General features: G+C 37.9%; 1 protein-coding gene across 2 annotated transcripts in view; it reads right to left on the minus strand.

Annotated features, from left to right (window-relative positions):
* VPS41 (VPS41 subunit of HOPS complex) overlaps positions 1-12,855 on the minus strand; it is a 198,690-nt gene that overhangs the window by 72,448 nt on the left and 113,387 nt on the right. The gene's annotated exons all lie outside the window — the stretch shown is intronic.

The following is a 12,855-nucleotide window of genomic DNA, read 5'->3' on the forward strand; positions in this document are numbered from 1 at the left end:
TCATCACAAGTAAGCAAAGTACAGTTACTTTAAAATGCTATGACAGTTTGAAGTTGTGTGACTTCACAACTTCCACAGGGAGACTGGAGGCAGGGATTCTTCTGACCATACTTAGCCCCATCTTCCCATCAGATATATTCTCAGAGACCTTCTAACCCACCCTGTCCTCTCCTATCCCAGGTTCCAATTCAGAAGTCACTACTACCATGCCTTCCTACCCCCCCAGTTAGAGGCCTTCGGGAGTGTCCCCAGACTGTGTCAGCCTCTTTCTCCCATTTGCAGAGAACAGAGAACAGACCCCAGAAATGTAGGAAAGGGGGAGAAAGGCTGAGCATACAGTTCCTGCTACAGAGAAGATTATGCCCCACTAAAGACAGGCAGCTAAAAACAATTATTTTTATTTATTTATTTTTGAGATGGAGTCTCACTCTGTTGCCCAGGCTGGAGTGCAGTGGCACCATCTCAGCTCACTGCAACCTCCACCTCCTGGGTTCTAGTGATTCTCCTGCTTCAGCCTCCCAAGTAGCTGGGATTACAGGCATGCACCACCATGTCTGGCTAATTTTTGTACTTTTAGTAGAGACGGGGTTTCACCATGTTGGCCAGACTGGTCTCGAACTCCTGACCTCAGGTGATCCACCGGTCTTGGCCTCCCGAAGTGCTGGGATTACAGGTGTGAGCAACCACGCCTGGCCACAACAATTAAACATGATGAATTGATAAGATCAAAATGTCTATCTTCTACCTGTGGCCTGAATCTGATGGAGGTGATCGTACGAAATGGGCGAAGCACAGTGAGTGCTCAATAATCACCTGCTGGAATGAAGGGTTGGCTGGATGGCCGGGAGAACAGCAGGGTGGGACACAGCATCGAATTCCTTTCCCTCACCAATTCCCACCTAGAAATGACCAATGTGGTACTAAGAGGAGAACAGTCTGCACCTGTGTTGAAAAAGTTAACTATGCTCCAAATTTTAAGCTAAAAATTCTGTAAAATATGCTAATAATAAGACTCCAGTGAAGGCCATGATTTAACTCATTCCCCCAGAAAAAGCCTGCCTGGGAAGTCAGGCAGGTACTAGAATGCCACAACACCCCCCACACTCAGTGTAATGGGGCAGGAACGAAGGGGAGTGGCCAGTCTTACTCTGAAACACAAAGGGTTGGGTCCCCAAGCATGCAGCCAGCACTGTAGCTGTCCCAGGTAGGAAGGAAAGCAGGCACTCTGACAAAAGGCAGGCACCTATGGAAAAATCCTGCATTTGAAAAGAATACAAATTATCCAGGGAGTAATCCCCAACTTGTGACTCCATATGAATAAGAAGACATTCAAAAAAAACAAAAGAACTTAAAAGTAAAATCTAATTCTTATCATCATAATTCTCATGTAACAACAAAATTAAGAAATTAATAACAAAGAATGAGAGAAAGAACAATACAAAACAAAAATGATACAAAAAACATTCTCAATCTTTGGGTAAAAGAGGAATTCATATGGTAACCAGAGTACTTTGAAAATGAGAAAATACTATAAACCTAAACTTTATGGGATACAATCAAAGTTGTAAAAAAAAGGAAAATCTAGATTTAAAAGTTAATAATGAACATGACATGTCACTACACAACAAAACAAAAACATTTCATTGAGGGATATGAAAGGAGAACTCAATAAACAGAAAGGCACATTATTCATGGATAGTAAGACTCCAATTCTCACTAAAGAGCTTAAGTCTCATTAAATTAACCTATAATTTTAATGCAAGTCCAAAAAAATCCCAAAGGGATTATTTCTAGAAATTCAAAAAATGCTAAAAATTCATTTTAAAAAATGAGAGAATAACAGGAATTTTTTTTAAATTAAGTAATTTAGGGGGAGGAATGGATTCATCCAGACAGATAGTAAAACATTTTATAAAATCAACACTCAAAACAATACAGCAATGTTTCTAGAATTGATAGATGAAGGAAAAAGAATGAACTGATAAAGACGAATCAAAATGATATGATCAGGAATGGGTATGTGGGGTGGGGGGTACCGTGGAGTATGTGCAGAGAAAGAGGTATCTTCAAACTACTGAGCTGCGGTCTTGGACACCATCTTTCTGGAGGATCATTTGGCATCATGGACTCAAAGCTTTAAAAAAAAATGACACCAGGAAGTTGCTACCTAGAAACTTACGCTAAGAAATAATCAGACAAGTTAGTAAAGATGCATGTAAAGCTATTTATAACAGCCAGAAATGGACTAACAACTGAGGAATGACGGAGCATAATACGATGGAGCACACACAATGAGTATGTATCCATTATTATTTTATGCATGTATCTTCATTAACAGAAAAAGCTATGAGGGCATGTTAAATAAAAAAGCAGATGACAAAATAGTATTCAATACAATGTCCTTAAAATAAAATGTGAATGTGTATCCACATATATTATAAAATCTAAAAGATACATGACAAAGTAATCCTAATTCGATGAGTGCTGAAATTTTATATTATTTTTATGTTATAATTATTCTGCATTAAATATATGAATTTTTTATGTTAATACATTAATGGGAATGAAAATCCATTCTCTTATTTTTACAATCAGGAAAACTTAGGGGAATAGTTAAAATGAAACAACAAAGTAATATCAAAAATTCACTGGAGATTGGGTGCAGCGGCTCATGCCTGTAATCCCAGCACTTTGGGAGGCCGAGGTGGGTGGATCACCTGAGGTCGGGAGTTTGAGACCAGCCTGGCCAACACGGTGAAACCCCGTCTCTACTAAAAATACAAAAAAATTAGCCAAGCATGGTGGCCAGCACCTGTAATCCCAGCTACTCCGGGGGGTGAGGCAGGAGAATCGCTTGAACCTAGGAGGAGGAGGTTGCAGTGAGCCAAGACTGTGCCATTGCACTCCAGCCTGGGCAACAAGAGCAAAACTCTGTCTCAAAATAAATAAATAAATAAATAAAAATTCACTGGAACTTAAAGAAGTAATGTTTGAGGCATATTGAACATGTATTAGAATGAATTTACATAAACTGTATATACTTTTCAAATAAAACATTAACTTCTTCAGAAAACTGTTAATTAAATCTTGTTGCAGTTCCTACCAAAATGCAAGCTCACTCCAATGGACCCTTTCTGTTACACTCGGTGTGCTCCGAGCTATGGGAGGAAGCAGAGGTGGCGGAACTCTGGCCTCCTTTTGCCTCCTACTCTACCTCCCAAAACAAGAAACTAAAAACTTCCAGCAGAGGGGAGGAGGCAAAGGAAGGACAGACGAATTCTGAATCCAGGCCATCTCAGGATTGAGTCCCAAAAACTTTGCGGACCCTGCTCTGACATGCAATTAAAAGAGCAAAGAAGCTTCTCCCAGTGATATTTCTACAATGCAGACAGGCACATGCCATTCTATGCAACTGATGTGGGCTCAAAAATGGAGGGGGGCTAAAAATTAACCTCTGTAAATGAAACAAATTTTAACTAATGAATATTACAAGTTTTGACAGGATTCATGTTATTTTCTTATGTTTTTCAAATAGCCTAAGTCCCTATCACTTTATATTTTGTGGATGAAAAATAAGAAAATATCTGTAAATAAAGTAGGTCATCATAAACATACTAAGGAAAGTCATCATTTAAGAGAATTCTTTTGTAAGTCAAATAATTTTCCCCCAATTTATTGGTTCTGTTTATGTTTTATGGTCACACTGGTTTTCTCACTGCACAACTAACTCTATTAAATCTTGTTCACTGAGATTGGTGTGTTTACCTTGCATTTCCCCAACCAGTGCATTGGGGAAAAGGATCATATCTTATACTTTGCTAGACACATAGGCATAATAAATATTAAATACTAAGTAGGCTATCCGAGTCTACTAGTCTTAATTCTTTCCTTCTCTGACCATACACACAACACGTTTGCTACAGGAGGAGCTACACGATTTCCCAAAACGTTTCAGTTACTCAGCCTGTCTTTACAGTTAGTAATACTCCTCAAATATTTTGAACACAATGGAATCTACTCCAATCTCAAAAATTTAAAGAACCCAATGACTAATTCACACAATCAACACAGCCTTACTTTTAGAAAGGGCTCACTTCTATGGATCCCATATCCAGGCATGTAATGTCAGTCTATTTCCCTTTGCTGAAGGCCAGCAGATAGAATTTGTGCACAACTTGCCAAAAATTTGAAAGCTGCTTTTAAGGTTAGCCTTCCTCTATTAGGTTTAAGTAATTGCAGCTCTTTTATTTCAGAGACACGAACTGGTCACACGTTTGGCCTGAACGGTAATTTCTGAAATGTGTCTGCAGGCCTGCAGAAGGCTCTCTGGATTGCCACAGTGCCTACTTCTCCAGGCTCTCTCGCATCTGGCCTGCTTCTCTCCTTGATGTTACCTGCCTGGCCCCGTCGAACATTTATTTCTGCCTTTCCTCTCCACCCTACTTTATTCTTCACTCATGAGTCCACTTTTCCTATCCTACATAGTATAAAACCTTAAATGCCTGCTAGTAATTATGGAGTCATTTCTATATCTCTGAAACTCTCATGCAGGATTTGCTTTAATTTGACATAGAGTTTCATACAGAAGGGAGAATGGCCAAATGATCCATTCTCCATTGGCTTTTTTATCCTAATCTCTGTGAATTTCAAGCAGAAACATATTTTCTGACAAGAATGCCAAGGAAAGCTTTGCTTTGGTGATTTAAGAAAACATGAACTCCTTTTCTTACAAACATTCTATACTAATTTAACTACCTCAAAACTACCTGCCTGTACTTCACTGACATTTAATAATATCCATTTTTTCCTTCCAGTCGTAAAACTGCCCACAGACCTACTGAGCACAAATGTTCTACAAAGCATTTTATGGTGTAAGCCATAGAAAAAAACTACCCTTAAAAGCAGCTGGTTAATTTATTTGGTTCATCTTCCATACCCTGTAATATTGAATTGTCATTATCACAATACTAAGAGCAATTTAAGCTCAATGGGAGCTAACTACATAGAGAGGAAAAGCTGTTTCCAAGAGGTCTATTTTTTTGTTGGAAAAAGTATTTTAGGGCTTTATTTCCCATAAATCCACATTCTGGCAGTCAGCACTCTCAGTACTTATATTTCAATATGAGCCCTCACATCCTCAGCAATATACTTTATTCTCCTCTGTTTTGTGCTGATAAATCTATCTAGTGCTTTCCTACTCTACAGAGTGGTATAAGGACACGGAGCCCAGAATCTCCCACATGTGTGGCAAGATTCCTATCAGGCTGTAATGAAGTCCCCGATTCTGGTCACCTAACGCCCATCATTACTTGTCACTCACTCTTCCCTGATGGGGTTGAAAAGAGTATGATTGGCCCTGTTTTAATCACCTTGTGATCTTTCAAGTTGATAAATCACTTGGCTCCTTCAGGCTTCCTAAATACTGACCACACTGCTAGCTTTGAGGCAGACAAGAAAGTGGGCAAGATTCAGCAGGGGCTTCAGCCGAGGGTCAAGGCTTAGACACCATGTGTGTTCCCACGGGGAGAACCAAGGGGCTTGAAGAAAACAAATATTTCACAAAGGAGAACCTGTGCTAGGTCAGGAAGGTGCAGAAGATCCAGGTAATAAAATAGAGAAATAGAGAAAAGTAAAACCCAGCAAATGAAACTGTCTCAATAAAAATAAACAAAGGGGATAACAATGGGAAAGTCTTGTTACAAAAGGATTTAAATATTCAAGATTAGAAAAGATCATGAGCAAAATTTTAAAAGTCAAGAAGGCAAGTGAGAAAAATATGAGTGAGTGTGGAGAAGACCTAGGATGGTGGCTGGCTACTGACGGCAAATGGGGTCTTGAATCCTGAAGGAGGCAGGAATGACCAGGAACCCATATGGAGCAGGTAAGTGTCTTTGTTTTGCTTCGTGCTTAGGCTTAGTGCCAAAGTTTCAAACACGCAGCTTTTCTAAACACCACCAACAGCTCTACTATGTCCATCAAGATAGATTATAAACATGTGGGAAGAAAAAGAGAACTTCCCAAATATATTATTTCCTTAAATTCAGTGGTTATTTTCTGAACAAGTTATAATGCTTCAATCTCCTTTATCTGAATTTAACATGTTTAAAACCAGTTCAGTATAGACAAAATGTTGGTACCATGGAAAACCTCTGTGCACAAGGGTTCCTAGAGCCCACTCAAATGCCACTTGCTTACAAACAATATTTTAGTAAACACCATTCCTATGCAACACAGACTTTTTTTTTTTTAACTTGTATTTTAATTTCAGGGGTTTATGTGCAGGTTTGTTATGTAGGTAAACTCGTGCCACAGGGGTTTGTTGTACAGATTATTTTGTCACCCAGGTATTAAGCCTACTATCCATTAGTTATTTTTTCTGATCCTCTCCCTTCTCCCATCCTCCATCCTCCAATAGGCCCCAGTGTGTGTTGTTCCCCTCTATGTATCCATGTGTTCTCATCATTTAGCTCCCACTTACAAATGAGAACATGTGGTATTTGGTTTTCCGTTCCTGCATTAGCAACACAGACTTTGGACAGGCCCTTGCAGTTAATTCTGTGAAACCTATATAGACAGACCAATGCTTTGAAATTTAAAAAACACTGTATCAACATAAGGTAACGATCAATTCAGCAACCAAGAAATCCAAGCAAAGCTTCCACGAGAACAAAATAAGTTAAACAACGGATGTGCCATTTAGGAGCAGCTTTCTTTGCATTAAAAAACTAGAGATGACAGCTAGATAAAGATCTACCTACCCACCTATGCAGTATCTACCTACACACCTATGTGGGCTTGGCAATCAAGCCAGCATGTGAGGTAGTCCCCTATTTAGACTACTAATCTGCAACTGCTGCAAACGCAAGCACATAATTACAAGTGCGATTTCAGAAATGACTAGGACACTTTCTAAGTAATTTTACCACTTAAAAAAAATCTTCCATATGGATCCCACAGATTTAATAGAGCTGGCTGTTCATACCAAACACGTTGAGTCTGTTTTTCAGTTTGCAGCTATCTGAGGATACATTTTCCGGGCTGGGCCCAAGGTCAAACACCCTCAGCATCAGGGTAGAGATAACAGAAAAGTCATCCACTGGATGATTAAACTTGAATTAATGTTCTCTGCAATGAACAAATATCTCTAACTTTAACTACATATAATCTCAATCACTGATGACTGGTGAAAATCCTTGCACAGTGAGTATATCAAAAAGAAATGCAAAATTGCTAAGTCTTGAATAATGCAGTTACCTGAAAACACGGGTTTATGTATTTGAACAAGCCCTTCACACAATTCAAAGTAAAACAGGCCAGGCGCAGTGGCTCACGCCTGTAATCCCAGCACTTCAGGAGGCCAAGTGGGCGGATCACAAGGTCAAGAAATGGAGATCATCCTGGCCAACATGGTGAAGCTCCGTCTCTACTAAAAATACAAAAATTAGCTGGGCGTGGTGGTGCATGCCTGTAGTCCCAGCTACTCGGGAGGCTGAGGCAGAAGAATCACTTGAACCTGGGAAGCAGAGATTGCAGTGAGCCGAGATCGCGCCACTGCACTCCAGCCTGGCAACAGAGTGAGAGTCTGTCTCAAAAAAACAAAAACAAAGTAAAGCCCAAAAGTTGAAAAAAAAAAAAAATCAGGAGACTATCTGCAGAAGAAAATGAGTCAAATGAACCCAATTTCAAGCATTATAATCGAGTTTCTTACCATCTCTATGAGAAACTGGCATTAACTGGACACACTGGTCAGCACTGATAGCTTTCATGGAAGTGGCAGAACTGATGGTTTTGGGGCAGACTCACATCTACATGGTAACATATGTTCATCCTCTCTACACACTTCACGGTCTACTCTAAAGCCTCATTTAGACTCCTATATAATGCCTCCCTGGGAACAACAATAATTATTCCAGATTTGGCCAAAATTGGAGAAAAGGCTGCAGGCTATTCAGTAAGCAGCAATAATTTGTGCTCAAACTGACAGTAAATATCAAGTGGACAGCCTTCATTGTCCTGGCTTCTATGGTAATATTAAAAGCTGCCCTGAGCAAGGAATACAATCAGACAAATCACAAAGGAAGCTACAGAAGTAGCTAATAAATAAAAATGTTCAAAATCACTAAAAATTCAAATATACTATAAAATAGAAAAATGGAGTATCTTTATATATCAGATTGGCAATGAGCATGTGGTAAAATAGATACTCACACATAGCTGATGTAAACTGGTGTAAGTTTTCTGGAATACAATTTTACTTGGCAACACATATTAAATGCCTAAAAAATTATCATAACCTTTGATTCAGTAATTCCAATCCTAAGAATCAATGGTAGGAAAACATTCAGAGGAACAGATGAAAGGCCAAAGATTTCAAGCTTCACCACATCATGATTTATGACAGCCAAACACTGGATATAACCTAAAGGTCCAAAGACAGAAGAATGGTTAAGAAAATCAAATAGATCCATAAGATAGAATATTATGCAACTATTCAATAACACTGAGCTAAGAATAGACATCAATAATGTAGGGAATTTCATATGATGTACAGTGATAAGTTAAAACAAGATCTAAAATAACTGAGATTACTCTAAACATTCCTTTACTTTTTATTATTATAAAAATAATGCATGCTTACTACAAAAAAGTAAATAAAAGCCAATGAAGGTCAGAAAGAACATTCATAATCCTGCCCAGACACAAATATTGTTAATAATTTGGTGTACAGCCTTCCATGAATACATCTACACACATAATTTTATTTCTACAGAAAAGGATAATCAGACCATATATATATTTTAGAAAAGTACCTCAACAGAAGCAATCTATCAAATGTTGAGAATTTTATTTATTCCAACTGAGAAAGAGAAAAGCTGACAACCAGAAGCTAGCCTGGCACCCACAGCAGGGCTCTGATGTTCTCTTGATGAACATAAACAATTTCACAGAAAACCAACATCAGCCGAGGCCACTCCATGACCATGAAGGACCAGGACAGAAGCAAGACCACTCCATAATCATGTCTGAATGCAAACAAGACATGAACATTTTCCAAGTCGTGGCAATGACCAAACACCTCCCACTTTGGCTAAAATGACAGACTGCTGCTTCTTTACCAGTTATGACTTTGGCTTTGGCTTAGGCTTTTCTCCTTCTAGATAAGATTTATCAAAATGCCCAGCTGTAGAATTACTCATGCTTCATGACAGCATCCAATCTAGAGCAAAGCCCTGATGCCTTAAACCTCCCCGAAATCACCTCACACCAGCCTAAATCCTACAATTCTTCTAACATCTTCCTAAAACCATATGGGGTACTCCTGGTGATCTTTGGCCGCAGGGCACTGACACAGCTAATTCACTATTGTTAGACAGCTTGTACCAATTTTCACTGTTACAAATATCAAGAAAATTGGCTGAAATTGAGTTAGAAAATTAAAAGGAAAACAAACAAACCATACAGGTCGAGGGGGATCCAAAAGGCTTAAAGACAAATAAAGGACTGTAAATTTACCCCATCGTGTTGTATGTGAATATACAAATACACTCATTTTCCTATCAAGTCACTATTCTGACTAATGGTCTTATTAATTATATTCTACCTACACCATCCTATCTATATGCTTTTGGAAGCCGACCACCATTTCTGAAATCAAGATCCTGTGTACACACAGCACCTAACATGAAGCATGACACAAAGTTGTATTCAGGAAGCAGATTCAAACCAAATACTCCTGTGAAATGACTGTGATTTAGTTTGTACCACGACACCAACTAACAATGACTGCAATTGTGACCCCTTGCTTTATACAGCCTTCTCTTAAAGCAAAAGAGAGAAAGAGAACCTCTGTGTTAATGAATCAGCTGACGTTAAATCCCACAAGAATATCTAATGAACATCTCTGAACTGGCAATGACACTTGCGGCCCTTGCTCAAAATACTTAAGAATAAGCACAGGACTCTCCATACGCAAAAGAAGATATTATCAGCAAGGAGCAAAAGACGGTTATAAGGAAGAGAGATGGTAGTTTTAACATCAGAGTTCAGGGGAAAGCTACAATCAGTATGGAAATATATGAAAAAGTTAGCTGAACTAATTAAAGAAAAAAGTATATTTTTTAACAGGCATTTGATGGATATGAGACAATGGAAATCATAAAGGAAAATGAAGTTGCTATGGACCCAACTCTCCCACCCCGACCGCTGTAGATACCATTCAAATACTCTGGGAGTCCTACATATTGACATCAAAAAAGCAATCAGCAATGAAGAACACCTGTTTTTCAGACTGAAAATGATTTTTTTTAAGCATTATATTTCTATTTTTAGCCTCAGATAGCTTAGCATACATAGGAAAACTCACCGAAAAATACTTTTAACAGTAGAGCTATTTTATTGCTTGGTTTTTCATATCTAAAAAAATGCTTGTGAAGGTTACATTTGTGTTTTACTTCCTACTAATCAATGGTTTTTAATCAATTTTGGTACATTGATGACAGCATGAAATACATTTCTAGGAATGGGACCACAATTTACAACACAGTACCTAGAATAAATAAAGGTATGTATTTACAATGCCTCAACGTGCAACCATTAGATTGGTGGCTGCCTGTGATGTAACTGAATTAACTAGGAAGCCTTAATTTTAATTCTTAAAAATGTTCAGACGATTCACTTGAAAACTACAATGGTAAGCAATGTGGGAAGAAGTTTCAGGTAGAAGGCTACAATCAAGCATCTGAAAACTTGCAGAAATATTATCCTAGAGATCCAAACACTGGACAGGAGACAGAGAGGAACTGCTAATGTCAAAACCCTTCTAGCCACCAAAACCCCAGCTCCAATCTAACCGAAAGATGAACAAACACACGAGGAAGCACTCCTACACTTCATGTTTAGGGATGGCAGTGGTAAGAAAAGGCTCACCGGATTATCTAGATTCTAAAAAGATTTGTAGCCAGGGGACTGGGAGCTATGGGCAGATGCTGGCCAAAAGGGCACAGACTTTCAGTTCTAAGATGAATAAATTCGGGGATCTAACATACGCTATGGTTACTATATTTAATAATGCTATATTAAATACTTAAAATTTACCAATGGATTTTAAGTATTCTCATCCCCAAAAAAATGGTAACTATGTGAGGCAACTGATAATGTTAATTAGCTTGAACGTGGCAATCACTTCACAATAAATACTAAATACATTTGGTATATATCAAATTATCATTGTATAACTTAAATATGTATAATTTGGCTGGGCATGGTGGCTGACGCCTGTAATCCTAGCACTTTGGGAGGCCGAGGCAGGCGGATCACGAGGTCAGGAGTTTGAGAGCAGCCTGGCCAACATAGTGAAACCCCGTCTCTACTAAAAATACAAAAATATATATATGTATTTTATATATATATAAAATATAAAATTTTAATTTGTCAATTATACCTCAATAAAGCTAGAAAAAAATTAAAATAATGTTGATAACATGGGCAAAAGAAATAAAATTTAAAAATAATCTTAATAATAATTTTTTAAATATTTACAGTTTTATAAAAAGCTTCCCATATTGAATCCTCCTTCAAAAAGGATTCAAAATCCAATTTATTATTTGCAGACCACTGCTGGAAGCTTATAGAAGCTGGTTGACACTACCATCTCTGTCCTTCAGGTAAAATTTGCCATTTCAAATTTTCCTCATTTCATTCACTCCAGTCCTTTCCTTGTTTGCTGACTGACATTTTCCAGCTTACAAAGCAACTTGCCCCTGCGGCCAGGTCCCCTCATTCTATCCCACCATAACGCCAAACAGCTGACTATCTGATTTCTAAAAATGAACTCCACTGCAAACAGCATCGCGACAATTTAACGATTTGTCAAAGTAGTAGAACCAGTTATTATAAAGTGTATTTCAGTGTTCAAAGGTAAAGGTCCTATGAAGCTAAGGCTTACCTGCTGACAGGGAAAGCTGGACAATTAAAAAAAAAAAATCCAGACAAGATTCACTTGGCAGATTTATTTCTAAAACAGAAACTTCATTTGCCATGCTCCTGTATTAAAATTCTTGCTACACAAGAAGGTTACACTTACAAAAAAAATTCATTGGTTCACGTGTTTGAAAGCTCTCTCCAATGGCACTTTTAAGAGATGTGCTTTCTCTTTTTTTTTTTCAAGATGGAAATAAAACAGAATATGGAATAAGCTTTTTATGCTCATGTGTCAAGCACTGGAGTCCATAAATCCAGCTATGGCATTCAACTACTAAGAAGATACCTTGAAAACCTAAAATAAAAGTTTATGCCAGACAGAACTATAGCCTCCTAGTCCTAGTCCCTGGTGGATAAAGAGCTATCTCTGAACACCTAAGAAGCCAGAACTTTAAAAAGGAAATAGCTGTCAAACTACAGTTTCAGGGTTTCTTCTGCTACATTGCTATGTTCTGCAATGTATGTTGCATACTTTGAAAAGTATGTTTTAATTACTTTAATAATTTTTATAGGAATCAAAAATTGTAATAAGATTAAACAACTATTAAATATTAATAGACATCTCTCTCAAATTTTCTTATGACTTCACGAATATCTCAGAGTGGTCCTCTACTTTTCTACTTAGTTCCTCTAGTCTCTGTGCCACTTTAACCCATTGTTTGTAGAAGGTGACATATAATTCCAATGATGTATTTGGCTGTCAGTCTAAAGATCACTGTTCTTAAGGGTTAAGAATGTCTTTATTCCACATTACACCTTCATTTGGCTAGTCTTTGCTCCAATTTTTTGAAGATTAAATTATTTCTTAAAGGCGGAAAGTCATAACCTCTCAGTTATCTGACATATGTCTTTATTCTCTTTTCCCCCTATGTGATC

Source organism: Gorilla gorilla, chromosome 6 (assembly GCF_029281585.2).
Source record: "Gorilla gorilla gorilla isolate KB3781 chromosome 6, NHGRI_mGorGor1-v2.1_pri, whole genome shotgun sequence".
Taxonomy (NCBI): Eukaryota; Metazoa; Chordata; class Mammalia; order Primates; family Hominidae; genus Gorilla; species Gorilla gorilla.